This window comes from Electrophorus electricus, chromosome 13, assembly GCF_041902795.1.
Source record: "Electrophorus electricus isolate QZ-2024a chromosome 13, ASM4190279v1, whole genome shotgun sequence".
NCBI classification, from domain to species: Eukaryota; Metazoa; Chordata; class Actinopteri; order Gymnotiformes; family Gymnotidae; genus Electrophorus; species Electrophorus electricus.
The window spans coordinates 25,223,851-25,238,421 of NC_137509.1; positions in this window are offsets into that span (position 1 = coordinate 25,223,851).

The following is a 14,571-nucleotide window of genomic DNA, read 5'->3' on the forward strand; positions in this document are numbered from 1 at the left end:
AGTTGGGTATAAAGCTGTTTCATAGTGTGAAAAAGGTAAAGAACAGAGTTTCAAAGTAAAGATTCTTCTTATAATGAATTCCCTTTTAGTGTAAAACAGAATCTCTTGCCCTGAAACAGTGTTTAAGTTGAATACAAATCTGTTTCATAGTGTGAAAAAGGTAAAGAACAGAGTTTCAAAGTAAAGATTCTTCTTATAATGCAGTCTCTTTTAGTCTAAAACACAATCTCTTGCCCAGAAACAATGTTTAAGGTGAATAGAAAGCTGTTTCATAGTGTGAAAAAAGGTAAAGAACAGAGTTTCAAAGTAAGGATTCTTCTTATAATGCATTCCCTTTTAGTGGAAAACACAATCTTTTGCCCTGAAACAGTGTTTAAGGTGAATACAAAAATGTTTCATAGTGTGAAAAAGGTAAAGAACAGACTTTGAAAGTAAAGATTCTTCTTATAATGCAGTCTCTTTTAGTCTAAAACACAATTTATTGCCCTGAAACAATGTTTAAGGTGAATACAAAGCTGTTTCTTAGTGTGAAAAATGTAAAGACAGAGTTTCTAAGTAAAGATTCTTCTTATAATGCATTCCCTTTTAGTCTAAAACACAATCTCTTGCCCGGAAACAGTTTTTAAGTTGAGTATAAAGCTGTTTCATAGTGTGAAAAAGGTAAAGAACAGAGTTTCAAAGTAAAGATTCTTCTTATAATGAATTCCCTTTTAGTGTAAAACAGAATCTCTTGCCCTGAAACAGTGTTTAAGTTGAATACAAATCTGTTTCATAGTGTGAAAAAGGTAAAGAACAGAGTTTCAAAGTAAAGATTCTTCTTATAATGCAGTCTCTTTTAGTCTAAAACACAATCTCTTGCCATGAAACAGTGTTTAAGGGGAATACAAAGCTGTTTCATAGTGTGAAAAAGGTAAAGAACAGAGTTTGAAAGTAAAGATTCTTCTTATAATGCAGTCTCTTTTAGTCTAAAACACAATCTATTGCCCTGAAACAGTTTTTAGTTGAATATAAAGCTGTTTCATAGTGTGAAAAAGGTAAAGAACTGAGTTTCTAAGTAAAGATTCTTCTTATGATGCATTCCCTTTTAGTCTAAAACACAATCTCTTGCCTTGAAACTTGTTTAAGGTGAATACAAAGCTGGTTCATAGTGTGAAAAAGGTAAAAAACAGAGTTTCAAAGTAAAGATTCTTCTTATAATGCAGTCTCTTTTAGTCTAAAACACAATCTCTTGCCCAGAAACAATGTTTAAGGTGAATACAAAGCTGTTTCATAGTGTGAAAAAAGTAAAGAACAGAGATTCTAAGTAAAGATTCTTCTTATAATGCATTCCCTTTTAGTCTAAAACACAATCTCTTGCCCTGAAACAGTGTTTAAGGTGAATAGAAAGCTGTTTCATAGTGTGAAAAAAGGTAAAGAACAGAGTTTCAAAGTAAGGATTCTTCTTATAATGCATTCCCTTTTTGTGGAAAACACAATCTTTTGCCCTGAAACAGTGTTTAAGGTGAATACAAAAATGTTTCATAGTGTGAAAAAGGTAAAGAACAGTTTCAAAGTAAAGATTCTTCTTATAATGCAGTCTCTTTTAGTCTAAAACACAATCTATTGCCCTGAAACAGTTTTTAGTTGAATATAAAGCTGTTTCATAGTGTGAAAAAGGTAAAGAACAGAGTTTCTAAGTAAAGATTCTTCTTATAATGCATTCCCTTTTAGTCTAAAACACAATCTCTTGCCTTGAAACTTGTTTAAGGTGAATGCAAAGCTGTTTCATAGTGTGAAAAAGGTAAAGAACAGAGTTTCAATGTAAAGATTCTTCTTATAATGCAGTCTCTTTTAGTCTAAAACACAATCTCTTGCCCTGAAACAATGTTTAAGGTGAATACAAAGCTGTTTCATAGTGTGAAAAAGGTAAAGAACAGACTTTGAAAGTAAAGATTCGTCTTATAATGCATTCCCTTTTAGTCTAAAACACCATCTCTTGCCCGGAAACAGTTTTTAAGTTGAGTATAAAGCTGTTTCATAGTGTGAAAAAGGTAAAGAACAGAGTTTCAAAGTAAAGATTCTTCTTATAATGAATTCCCTTTTAGTGTAAAACAGAATCTCTTGCCCTGAAACAGTGTTTAAGTTGAATACAAAGCTGTTTCATAGTGTGAAAAAGGTAAAGAACAGAGTTTCAAAGTAAGGATTCTTCTTATAATGCATTCCCTTTTAGTGTAAAACACAATCTCTTGCCCTGAAACAGTGTTTAAGGTGAATACAAAACTGTTTCATAGCGTGAAAAAGGTAAAGAACAGAGTTTCAAAGTAAAGATTCTTCTTATAATGTATTACCTTTTAGTCTAAAACACAATCTCTTGCACTGAAACAGTGTTTAAGGTGAATACAAAGCTGTTTCATAGTGTGAAAAAGGTAAAGAACAGAGTTTGAACGTAAAGATTCTTCTTATAATTCAGTCTCTTTTAGTCTAAAACACAATCTATTGCCCTGAAACAGTTTTTAGTTGAATATAAAGCTGTTTCATAGTGTGAAAAAGGTAAAGAACAGAGTTTCAAAGTAAAGATTCTTCTTATAATGCAGTCTCTTTTAGTCTAAAACACAATCTCTTGCCCAGAAACAATGTTTAAGGTGAATAGAAAGCTGTTTCATAGTGTGAAAAAAGGTAAAGAACAGAGTTTCAAAGTAAGGATTCTTCTTATAATGCATTCCCTTTTAGTGGAAAACACAATCTTTTGCCCTGAAACAGTGTTTAAGGTGAATACAAAAATGTTTCATAGTGTGAAAAAGGTAAAGAACAGACTTTGAAAGTAAAGATTCTTCTTATAATGCAGTCTCTTTTAGTCTAAAACACAATCTATTGCCCTGAAACAATGTTTAAGGTGAATACAAAGCTGTTTCTTAGTGTGAAAAATGTAAAGAACAGAGTTTCTAAGTAAAGATTCTTCTTATAATGCATTCCCTTTTAGTCTAAAACACAATCTCTTGCCCGGAAACAGTTTTTAAGTTGAGTATAAAGCTGTTTCATAGTGTGAAAAAGGTAAAGAACAGAGTTTCAAAGTAAAGATTCTTCTTATAATGCAGTCTCTTTTAGTCTAAAACACAATCTCTTGCCATGAAACAGTGTTTAAGGGGAATACAAAGCTGTTTCATAGTGTGAAAAAGGTAAAGAACAGAGTTTGAAAGTAAAGATTCTTCTTATAATGCAGTCTCTTTTAGTCTAAAACACAATCTATTGCCCTGAAACAGTTTTTAGTTGAATATAAAGCTGTTTCATAGTGTGAAAAAGGTAAAGAACTGAGTTTCTAAGTAAAGATTCTTCTTATGATGCATTCCCTTTTAGTCTAAAACACAATCTCTTGCCTTGAAACTTGTTTAAGGTGAATACAAAGCTGGTTCATAGTGTGAAAAAGGTAAAAAACAGAGTTTCAAAGTAAAGATTCTTCTTATAATGCAGTCTCTTTTAGTCTAAAACACAATCTCTTGCCCAGAAACAATGTTTAAGGTGAATACAAAGCTGTTTCATAGTGTGAAAAAAGTAAAGAACAGAGATTCTAAGTAAAGATTCTTCTTATAATGCATTCCCTTTTAGTCTAAAACACAATCTCTTGCCCTGAAACAGTGTTTAAGGTGAATAGAAAGCTGTTTCATAGTGTGAAAAAAGGTAAAGAACAGAGTTTCAAAGTAAGGATTCTTCTTATAATGCATTCCCTTTTTGTGGAAAACACAATCTTTTGCCCTGAAACAGTGTTTAAGGTGAATACAAAAATGTTTCATAGTGTGAAAAAGGTAAAGAACAGTTTCAAAGTAAAGATTCTTCTTATAATGCAGTCTCTTTTAGTCTAAAACACAATCTATTGCCCTGAAACAGTTTTTAGTTGAATATAAAGCTGTTTCATAGTGTGAAAAAGGTAAAGAACAGAGTTTCTAAGTAAAGATTCTTCTTATAATGCATTCCCTTTTAGTCTAAAACACAACCTCTTGCCTTGAAACTTGTTTAAGGTGAATGCAAAGCTGTTTCATAGTGTGAAAAAGGTAAAGAACAGAGTTTCAATGTAAAGATTCTTCTTATAATGCAGTCTCTTTTAGTCTAAAACACAATCTCTTGCCCTGAAACAATGTTTAAGGTGAATACAAAGCTGTTTCATAGTGTGAAAAAGGTAAAGAACAGACTTTGAAAGTAAAGATTCTTCTTATAATGCAGTCTCTTTTAGTCTAAAACACAATCTATTGCCCTGAAACAATGTTTAAGGTGAATACAAAGCTGTTTCTTAGTGTGAAAAATGTAAAGAACAGAGTTTCTAAGTAAAGATTCTTCTTATAATGCATTCCCTTTTAGTCTAAAACACAATCTCTTGCCCGGAAACAGTTTTTAAGTTGAGTATAAAGCTGTTTCATAGTGTGAAAAAGGTAAAGAACAGAGTTTCAAAGTAAAGATTCTTCTTATAATGAATTCCCTTTTAGTGTAAAACAGAATCTCTTGCCCTGAATCAGTGTTTAAGTTGAATACAAATCTGTTTCATAGTGTGAAAAATGTAAAGAACAGAGTTTCAAAGTAAAGATTCTTCTTATAATGCAGTCTCTTTTAGTCTAAAACACAATCTCTTGCCATGAAACAGTGTTTAAGGGGAATACAAAGCTGTTTCATAGTGTGAAAAAGGTAAAGAACAGAGATTGAAAGTAAAGATTCTTCTTATAATGCAGTCTCTTTTAGTCTAAAACACAATCTATTGCCCTGAAACAGTTTTTAGTTGAATATAAAGCTGTTTCATAGTGTGAAAAAGGTAAAGAACTGAGTTTCTAAGTAAAGATTCTTCTTATGATGCATTCCCTTTTAGTCTAAAACACAATCTCTTGCCTTGAAACTTGTTTAAGGTGAATACAAAGCTGGTTCATAGTGTGAAAAAGGTAAAAAACAGAGTTTCAAAGTAAAGATTCTTCTTATAATGTATTACCTTTTAGTCTAAAACACAATCTCTTGCCCTGAAACAGTGTTTGAGGTGAATACAAAAATGTTTCATAGTGTGAAAAAGGTAAAGAACAGAGTTTGAAAGTAAAGATTCTTCTTATAATGCATTCCCTTTTAGTCTAAAACACAATCTCTTGCCTTGAAACTTGTTTAAGGTGAATGCAAAGCTGTTTCATAGTGTGAAAAAGGTAAAGAACAGAGTTTCAATGTAAAGATTCTTCTTATAATGCAGTCTCTTTTAGTCTAAAACACAATCTCTTGCCCTGAAACAATGTTTAAGGTGAATACAAAGCTGTTTCATAGTGTGAAAAAGGTAAAGAACAGACTTTGAAAGTAAAGATTCTTCTTATAATGCAGTCTCTTTTAGTCTAAAACACAATCTATTGCCCTGAAACAATGTTTAAGGTGAATACAAAGCTGTTTCTTAGTGTGAAAAATGTAAAGAACAGAGTTTCTAAGTAAAGATTCTTCTTATAATGCATTCCCTTTTAGTCTAAAACACAATCTCTTGCCCGGAAACAGTTTTTAAGTTGAATATAAAGCTGTTTCATAGTGTGAAAAAGGTAAAGAACAGAGTTTCAAAGTAAAGATTCTTCTTATAATGCATTCCCTTTTAGTGTAAAACAGAATCTCTTGCCCTGAAACAGTGTTTAAGTTGAATACAAATCTGTTTCATAGTGTGAAAAAGGTAAAGAACAGAGTTTCAAAGTAAAGATTCTTCTTATAATGCAGTCTCTTTTAGTCTAAAACACAATCTCTTGCCATGAAACAGTTTTTAGTTGAATATAAAGCTGTTTCATAGTGTGAAAAAGGTAAAGAACTGAGTTTCTAAGTAAAGATTCTTCTTATGATGCATTTCCTTTTAGTCTAAAACACAATCTCTTGCCTTGAAACTTGTTTAAGGTGAATACAAAGCTGGTTCATAGTGTGAAAAAAGGTAAAGAACAGAGTTTCAAAGTAAGGATTCTTCTTATAATGCATTCCCTTTTAGTGGAAAACACAATCTTTTGCCCTGAAACAGTGTTTGAGGTGAATACAAAAATGTTTCATAGTGTGAAAAAGGTAAAGAACAGAGTTTGAAAGTAAAGATTCTTCTTATAATGCATTCCCTTTTAGTCTAAAACACAATCTCTTGCCTTGAAACTTGTTTAAGGTGAATGCAAAGCTGTTTCATAGTGTGAAAAAGGTAAAGAACAGAGTTTCAATGTAAAGATTCTTCTTATAATGCAGTCTCTTTTAGTCTAAAACACAATCTCTTGCCCTGAAACAATGTTTAAGGTGAATACAAAGCTGTTTCATAGTGTGAAAAAGGTAAAGAACAGACTTTGAAAGTAAAGATTCTTCTTATAATGCAGTCTCTTTTAGTCTAAAACACAATCTATTGCCCTGAAACAATGTTTAAGGTGAATACAAATCTGTTTCATAGTGTGAAAAAGGTAAAGAACATAGTTTCAAAGTAAAGATTCTTCTTATAATGCAGTCTCTTTTAGTCTAAAACACAATCTCTTGCCATGAAACAGTGTTTAAGGGGAATACAAAGCTGTTTCATAGTGTGAAAAAGGTAAAGAACAGAGTTTGAAAGTAAAGATTCTTCTTATAATGCCGTCTCTTTTAGTCTAAAACACAATCTATTGCCCTGAAACAGTTTTTAGTTGAATATAAAGCTGTTTCATAGTGTGAAAAAGGTAAAGAACTGAGTTTCTAAGTAAAGATTCTTCTTATAATGCATTCCCTATTAGTCTAAAACACAATCTCTTGCCTTAAAACAGTGTTTAAGGTGAATACAAAGCTATTTCATAGTGTGAAAAATGTAAAGAACAGAGTTTCAAAGTAAAGATTCTTCTTATAATGTATTACCTTTTAGTCTAAAACACAATCTCTTGCACTGAAACAGTGTTTAAGGTGAATACAAAGCTGTTTCATAGTGTGAAAAAGGTAAAGAACAGAGTTTGAAAGTAAAGATTCTTCTTATAATTCAGTCTCTTTTAGTCTAAAACACAATCTATTGCCCTGAAACAGTTTTTAGTTGAATATAAAGCTGTTTCATAGTGTGAAAAAGGTAAGGAACAGAGTTTCAAAGTAAAGATTCTTCTTATAATGCAGTCTCTTTTAGTCTAAAACACAATCTCTTGCCCAGAAACAATGTTTAAGGTGAATAGAAAGCTGTTTCATAGTGTGAAAAAGGTAAAGAACAGAGTTTCAAAGTAAAGATTCTTCTTATAATGAATTCCCTTTTAGTGTAAAACAGAATCTCTTGCCCTGAAACAGTGTTTAAGTTGAATACAAATCTGTTTCATAGTGTGAAAAAGGTAAAGAACAGAGTTTCAAAGTAAAGATTCTTCTTATAATGCAGTCTCTTTTAGTCTAAAACACAATCTCTTGCCATGAAACAGTGTTTAAGGGGAATACAAAGCTGTTTCATAGTGTGAAAAAGGTAAAGAACAGAGTTTGAAAGTAAAGATTCTTCTTATAATGCAGTCTCTTTTAGTCTAAAACACAATCTATTGCCCTGAAACAGTTTTTAGTTGAATATAAAGCTGTTTCATAGTGTGAAAAAGGTAAAGAACTGAGTTTCTAAGTAAAGATTCTTCTTATGATGCATTCCCTTTTAGTCTAAAACACAATCTCTTGCCTTGAAACTTGTTTAAGGTGAATACAAAGCTGGTTCATCGTGTGAAAAAGGTAAAAAACAGAGTTTCAAAGTAAAGATTCTTCTTATAATGCAGTCTCTTTTAGTCTAAAACACAATCTCTTGCCCAGAAACAATGTTTAAGGTGAATACAAAGCTGTTTCATAGTGTGAAAAAAGTAAAGAACAGAGATTCTAAGTAAAGATTCTTCTTATAATGCATTCCCTTTTAGTCTAAAACACAATCTCTTGCCCTGAAACAGTGTTTAAGGTGAATAGAAAGCTGTTTCATAGTGTGAAAAAAGGTAAAGAACAGAGTTTCAAAGTAAGGATTCTTCTTATAATGCATTCCCTTTTTGTGGAAAACACAATCTTTTGCCCTGAAACAGTGTTTAAGGTGAATACAAAAATGTTTCATAGTGTGAAAAAGGTAAAGAACAGTTTCAAAGTAAAGATTCTTCTTATAATGCAGTCTCTTTTAGTCTAAAACACAATCTATTGCCCTGAAACAGTTTTTAGTTGAATATAAAGCTGTTTCATAGTGTGAAAAAGGTAAAGAACAGAGTTTCTAAGTAAAGATTCTTCTTATAATGCATTCCCTTTTAGTCTAAAACACAATCTCTTGCCTTGAAACTTGTTTAAGGTGAATGCAAAGCTGTTTCATAGTGTGAAAAAGGTAAAGAACAGAGTTTCAATGTAAAGATTCTTCTTATAATGCAGTCTCTTTTAGTCTAAAATACAATCTCTTGCCCTGAAACAATGTTTAAGGTGAATACAAAGCTGTTTCATAGTGTGAAAAAGGTAAAGAACAGACTTTGAAAGTAAAGATTCTTCTTATAATGCAGTCTCTTTTAGTCTAAAACACAATCTATTGCCCTGAAACAATGTTTAAGGTGAATACAAAGCTGTTTCTTAGTGTGAAAAATGTAAAGAACAGAGTTTCTAAGTAAAGATTCTTCTTATAATGCATTCCCTTTTAGTCTAAAACACAATCTCTTGCCCGGAAACAGTTTTTAAGTTGAGTATAAAGCTGTTTCATAGTGTGAAAAAGGTAAAGAACTGAGTTTCTAAGTAAAGATTCTTCTTATAATGCATTCCCTATTAGTCTAAAACACAATCTCTTGCCCTGAAACAGTGTTTAAGGTGAATAGAAAGCTGTTTCATAGTGTGAAAAAGGTAAAGAACAGAGTTTCAAAGTAAGGATTCTTCTTATAATGCATTCCCTTTTAGTGTAAAACACAATCTCTTGCCCTGAAACAGTGTTTAAGGTGAATACAAAACTGTTTCATAGCGTGAAAAAGGTAAAGAACAGAGTTTCTAAGTAAAGATTCTTCTTATAATGCATTCCCTTTTAGTCTAAAACACAATCTCTTGCCTTGAGAAAGTGTTTAAGGTGAATACAAAGCTATTTCATAGTGTGAAAAATGTAAAGAACAGAGTTTCAAAGTAAAGATTCTTCTTATAATGTATTACCTTTTAGTCTAAAACACAATCTCTTGCACTGAAACAGTGTTTAAGGTGAATACAAAGCTGTTTCATAGTGTGAAAAAGGTAAAGAACAGAGTTTGAAAGTAAAGATTCTTCTTATAATTCAGTCTCTTTTAGTCTAAAACACAATCTATTGCCCTGAAACAGTTTTTAGTTGAATATAAAGCTGTTTCATAGTGTGAAAAAGGTAAAGAACAGAGTTTCAAAGTAAAGATTCTTCTTATAATGCAGTCTCTTTTAGTCTAAAACACAATCTCTTGCCCAGAAACAATGTTTAAGGTGAATAGAAAGCTGTTTCATAGTGTGAAAAAAGGTAAAGAACAGAGTTTCAAAGTAAGGATTCTTCTTATAATGCATTCCCTTTTAGTGGAAAACACAATCTTTTGCCCTGAAACAGTGTTTAAGGTGAATACAAAAATGTTTCATAGTGTGAAAAAGGTAAAGAACAGACTTTGAAAGTAAAGATTCTTCTTATAATGCAGTCTCTTTTAGTCTAAAACACAATCTATTGCCCTGAAACAATGTTTAAGGTGAATACAAAGCTGTTTCTTAGTGTGAAAAATGTAAAGAACAGAGTTTCTAAGTAAAGATTCTTCTTATAATGCATTCCCTTTTAGTCTAAAACACAATCTCTTGCCCGGAAACAGTTTTTAAGTTGAGTATAAAGCTTTTTCATAGTGTGAAAAAGGTAAAGAACAGAGTTTCACAGTAAAGATTCTTCTTATAATGAATTCCCTTTTAGTGTAAAACAGAATCTCTTGCCCTGAAACAGTGTTTAAGTTGAATACAAATCTGTTTCATAGTGTGAAAAAGGTAAAGAACAGAGTTTCAAAGTAAAGATTCTTCTTATAATGCAGTCTCTTTTAGTCTAAAACACAATCTCTTGCCATGAAACAGTGTTTAAGGGGAATACAAAGCTGTTTCATAGTGTGAAAAAGGTAAAGAACAGAGTTTGAAAGTAAAGATTCTTCTTATAATGCAGTCTCTTTTAGTCTAAAACACAATCTATTGCCCTGAAACAGTTTTTAGTTGAATATAAAGCTGTTTCATAGTGTGAAAAAGGTAAAGAACTGAGTTTCTAAGTAAAGATTCTTCTTATGATGCATTCCCTTTTAGTCTAAAACACAATCTCTTGCCTTGAAACTTGTTTAAGGTGAATACAAAGCTGGTTCATAGTGTGAAAAAGGTAAAAAACAGAGTTTCAAAGTAAAGATTCTTCTTATAATGCAGTCTCTTTTAGTCTAAAACACAATCTCTTGCCCAGAAACAATGTTTAAGGTGAATACAAAGCTGTTTCATAGTGTGAAAAAAGTAAAGAACAGAGATTCTAAGTAAAGATTCTTCTTATAATGCATTCCCTTTTAGTCTAAAACACAATCTCTTGCCCTGAAACAGTGTTTAAGGTGAATAGAAAGCTGTTTCATAGTGTGAAAAAAGGTAAAGAACAGAGTTTCAAAGTAAGGATTCTTCTTATAATGCATTCCCTTTTTGTGGAAAACACAATCTTTTGCCCTGAAACAGTGTTTAAGGTGAATACAAAAATGTTTCATAGTGTGAAAAAGGTAAAGAACAGTTTCAAAGTAAAGATTCTTCTTATAATGCAGTCTCTTTTAGTCTAAAACACAATCTATTGCCCTGAAACAGTTTTTAGTTGAATATAAAGCTGTTTCATAGTGTGAAAAAGGTAAAGAACAGACTTTGAAAGTAAAGATTCTTCTTATAATGCAGTCTCTTTTAGTCTAAAACACAATCTATTGCCCTGAAACAATGTTTAAGGTGAATACAAAGCTGTTTCTTAGTGTGAAAAATGTAAAGAACAGAGTTTCTAAGTAAAGATTCTTCTTATAATGCATTCCCTTTTAGTCTAAAACACAATCTCTTGCCCGGAAACAGTTTTTAAGTTGAGTATAAAGCTGTTTCATAGTGTGAAAAAGGTAAAGAACAGAGTTTCAAAGTAAAGATTCTTCTTATAATGAATTCCCTTTTAGTGTAAAACAGAATCTCTTGCCCTGAATCAGTGTTTAAATTGAATACAAATCTGTTTCATAGTGTGAAAAATGTAAAGAACAGAGTTTCAAAGTAAAGATTCTTCTTATAATGCAGTCTCTTTTAGTCTAAAACACAATCTCTTGCCATGAAACAGTGTTTAAGGGGAATACAAAGCTGTTTCATAGTGTGAAAAAGGTAAAGAACAGAGTTTGAAAGTAAAGATTCTTCTTATAATGCAGTCTCTTTTAGTCTAAAACACAATCTATTGCCCTGAAACAGTTTTTAGTTGAATATAAAGCTGTTTCATAGTGTGAAAAAGGTAAAGAACTGAGTTTCTAAGTAAAGATTCTTCTTATGATGCATTCCCTTTTAGTCTAAAACACAATCTCTTGCCTTGAAACTTGTTTAAGGTGAATACAAAGCTGGTTCATAGTGTGAAAAAGGTAAAAAACAGAGTTTCAAAGTAAAGATTCTTCTTATAATGTATTACCTTTTAGTCTAAAACACAATCTCTTGCCCTGAAACAGTGTTTGAGGTGAATACAAAAATGTTTCATAGTGTGAAAAAGGTAAAGAACAGAGTTTGAAAGTAAAGATTCTTCTTATAATGCATTCCCTTTTAGTCTAAAACACAATCTCTTGCCTTGAAACTTGTTTAAGGTGAATGCAAAGCTGTTTCATAGTGTGAAAAAGGTAAAGAACAGAGTTTCAATGTAAAGATTCTTCTTATAATGCAGTCTCTTTTAGTCTAAAACACAATCTCTTGCCCTGAAACAATGTTTAAGGTGAATACAAAGCTGTTTCATAGTGTGAAAAAGGTAAAGAACAGACTTTGAAAGTAAAGATTCTTCTTATAATGCAGTCTCTTTTAGTCTAAAACACAATCTATTGCCCTGAAACAGTTTTTAGTTGAATATAAAGCTGTTTCATAGTGTGAAAAAGGTAAAGAACTGAGTTTCTAAGTAAAGATTCTTCTTATAATGCATTCCCTTTTAGTCTAAAACACAATCTCTTGCCTTGAAACAGTGTTTAAGGTGAATACAAAGCTATTTCATAGTGTGAAAAATGTAAAGAACAGAGTTTCAAAGTAAAGATTCTTCTTATAATGTATTACCTTTTAGTCTAAAACACAATCTCTTGCACTGAAACAGTGTTTAAGGTGAATACAAAGCTGTTTCATAGTGTGAAAAAGGTAAAGAACAGAGTTTGAAAGTAAAGATTCTTCTTATAATTCAGTCTCTTTTAGTCTAAAACACAATCTCTTGCCCTGAAACAGTTTTTAGTTGAATATAAAGCTGTTTCATAGTGTGAAAAAGGTAAAGAACAGAGTTTCAAAGTAAAGATTCTTCTTATAATGCAGTCTCTTTTAGTCTAAAACACAATCTCTTGCCCAGAAACAATGTTTAAGGTGAATAGAAAGCTGTTTCATAGTGTGAAAAAAGGTAAAGAACAGAGTTTCAAAGTAAGGATTCTTCTTATAATGCATTCCCTTTTAGTGGAAAACACAATCTTTTGCCCTGAAACAGTGTTTAAGGTGAATACAAAAATGTTTCATAGTGTGAAAAAGGTAAAGAACAGACTTTGAAAGTAAAGATTCTTCTTATAATGCAGTCTCTTTTAGTCTAAAACACAATCTATTGCCCTGAAACAATGTTTAAGGTGAATACAAAGCTGTTTCTTAGTGTGAAAAAGGTAAAGAACAGACTTTGAAAGTAAAGATTCTTCTTATAATGCAGTCTCTTTTAGTCTAAAACACAATCTATTGCCCTGAAACAATGTTTAAGGTGAATACAAAGCTGTTTCTTAGTGTGAAAAATGTAAAGAACAGAGTTTCTAAGTAAAGATTCTTCTTATAATGCATTCCCTTTTAGTCTAAAACACAATCTCTTGCCCGGAAACAGTTTTTAAGTTGAGTATAAAGCTGTTTCATAGTGTGAAAAAGGTAAAGAACAGAGTTTGAAAGTAAAGATTCTTCTTATAATGCAGTCTCTTTTAGTCTAAAACACAATCTATAGCCCTGAAACAGTTTTTAGTTGAATATAAAGCTGTTTCATAGTGTGAAAAAGGTAAAGAACTGAGTTTCTAAGTAAAGATTCTTCTTATAATGCATTCCCTATTAGTCTAAAACACAATCTCTTGCCCTGAAACAGTGTTTAAGGTGAATAGAAAGCTGTTTCATAGTGTGAAAAAGGTAAAGAACAGAGTTTCAAAGTAAGGATTCTTCTTATAATGCATTCCCTTTTAGTGTAAAACACAATCTCTTGCCCTGAAACAGTGTTTAAGGTGAATACAAAACTGTTTCATAGCGTGAAAAAGGTAAAGAACAGAGTTTCTAAGTAAAGATTCTTCTTATAATGCATTCCCTTTTAGTCTAAAACACAATCTCTTGCCTTGAAACAGTGTTTAAGGTGAATACAAAGCTATTTCATAGTGTGAAAAATGTAAAGAACAGAGTTTCAAAGTAAAGATTCTTCTTATAATGTATTACCTTTTAGTCTAAAACACAATCTCTTGCACTGAAACAGTGTTTAAGGTGAATACAAAGCTGTTTCATAGTGTGAAAAAGGTAAAGAACAGAGTTTGAAAGTAAAGATTCTTCTTATAATTCAGTCTCTTTTAGTCTAAAACACAATCTATTGCCCTGAAACAGTTTTTAGTTGAATATAAAGCTGTTTCATAGTGTGAAAAAGGTAAAGAACAGAGTTTCAAAGTAAAGATTCTTCTTATAATGCAGTCTCTTTTAGTCTAAAACACAATCTCTTGCCCAGAAACAATGTTTAAGGTGAATAGAAAGCTGTTTCATAGTGTGAAAAAAGGTAAAGAACAGAGTTTCAAAGTAAGGATTCTTCTTATAATGCATTCCCTTTTAGTGGAAAACACAATCTTTTGCCCTGAAACAGTGTTTAAGGTGAATACAAAAATGTTTCATAGTGTGAAAAAGGTAAAGAACAGACTTTGAAAGTAAAGATTCTTCTTATAATGCAGTCTCTTTTAGTCTAAAACACAATCTATTGCCCTGAAACAATGTTTAAGGTGAATACAAAGCTGTTTCTTAGTGTGAAAAATGTAAAGAACAGAGTTTCTAAGTAAAGATTCTTCTTATAATGCATTCCCTTTTAGTCTAAAACACAATCTCTTGCCCGGAAACAGTTTTTAAGTTGAGTATAAAGCTTTTTCATAGTGTGAAAAAGGTAAAGAACAGAGTTTCACAGTAAAGATTCTTCTTATAATGAATTCCCTTTTAGTGTAAAACAGAATCTCTTGCCCTGAAACAGTGTTTAAGTTGAATACAAATCTGTTTCATAGTGTGAAAAAGGTAAAGAACAGAGTTTCAAAGTAAAGATTCTTCTTATAATGCAGTCTCTTTTAGTCTAAAACACAATCTCTTGCCATGAAACAGTGTTTAAGGGGAATACAAAGCTGTTTCATAGTGTGAAAAAGGTAAAGAACAGAGTTTGAAAGTAAAGATTCTTCTTATAATGCAGTCTCTTTTAGTCTAAAACACAAT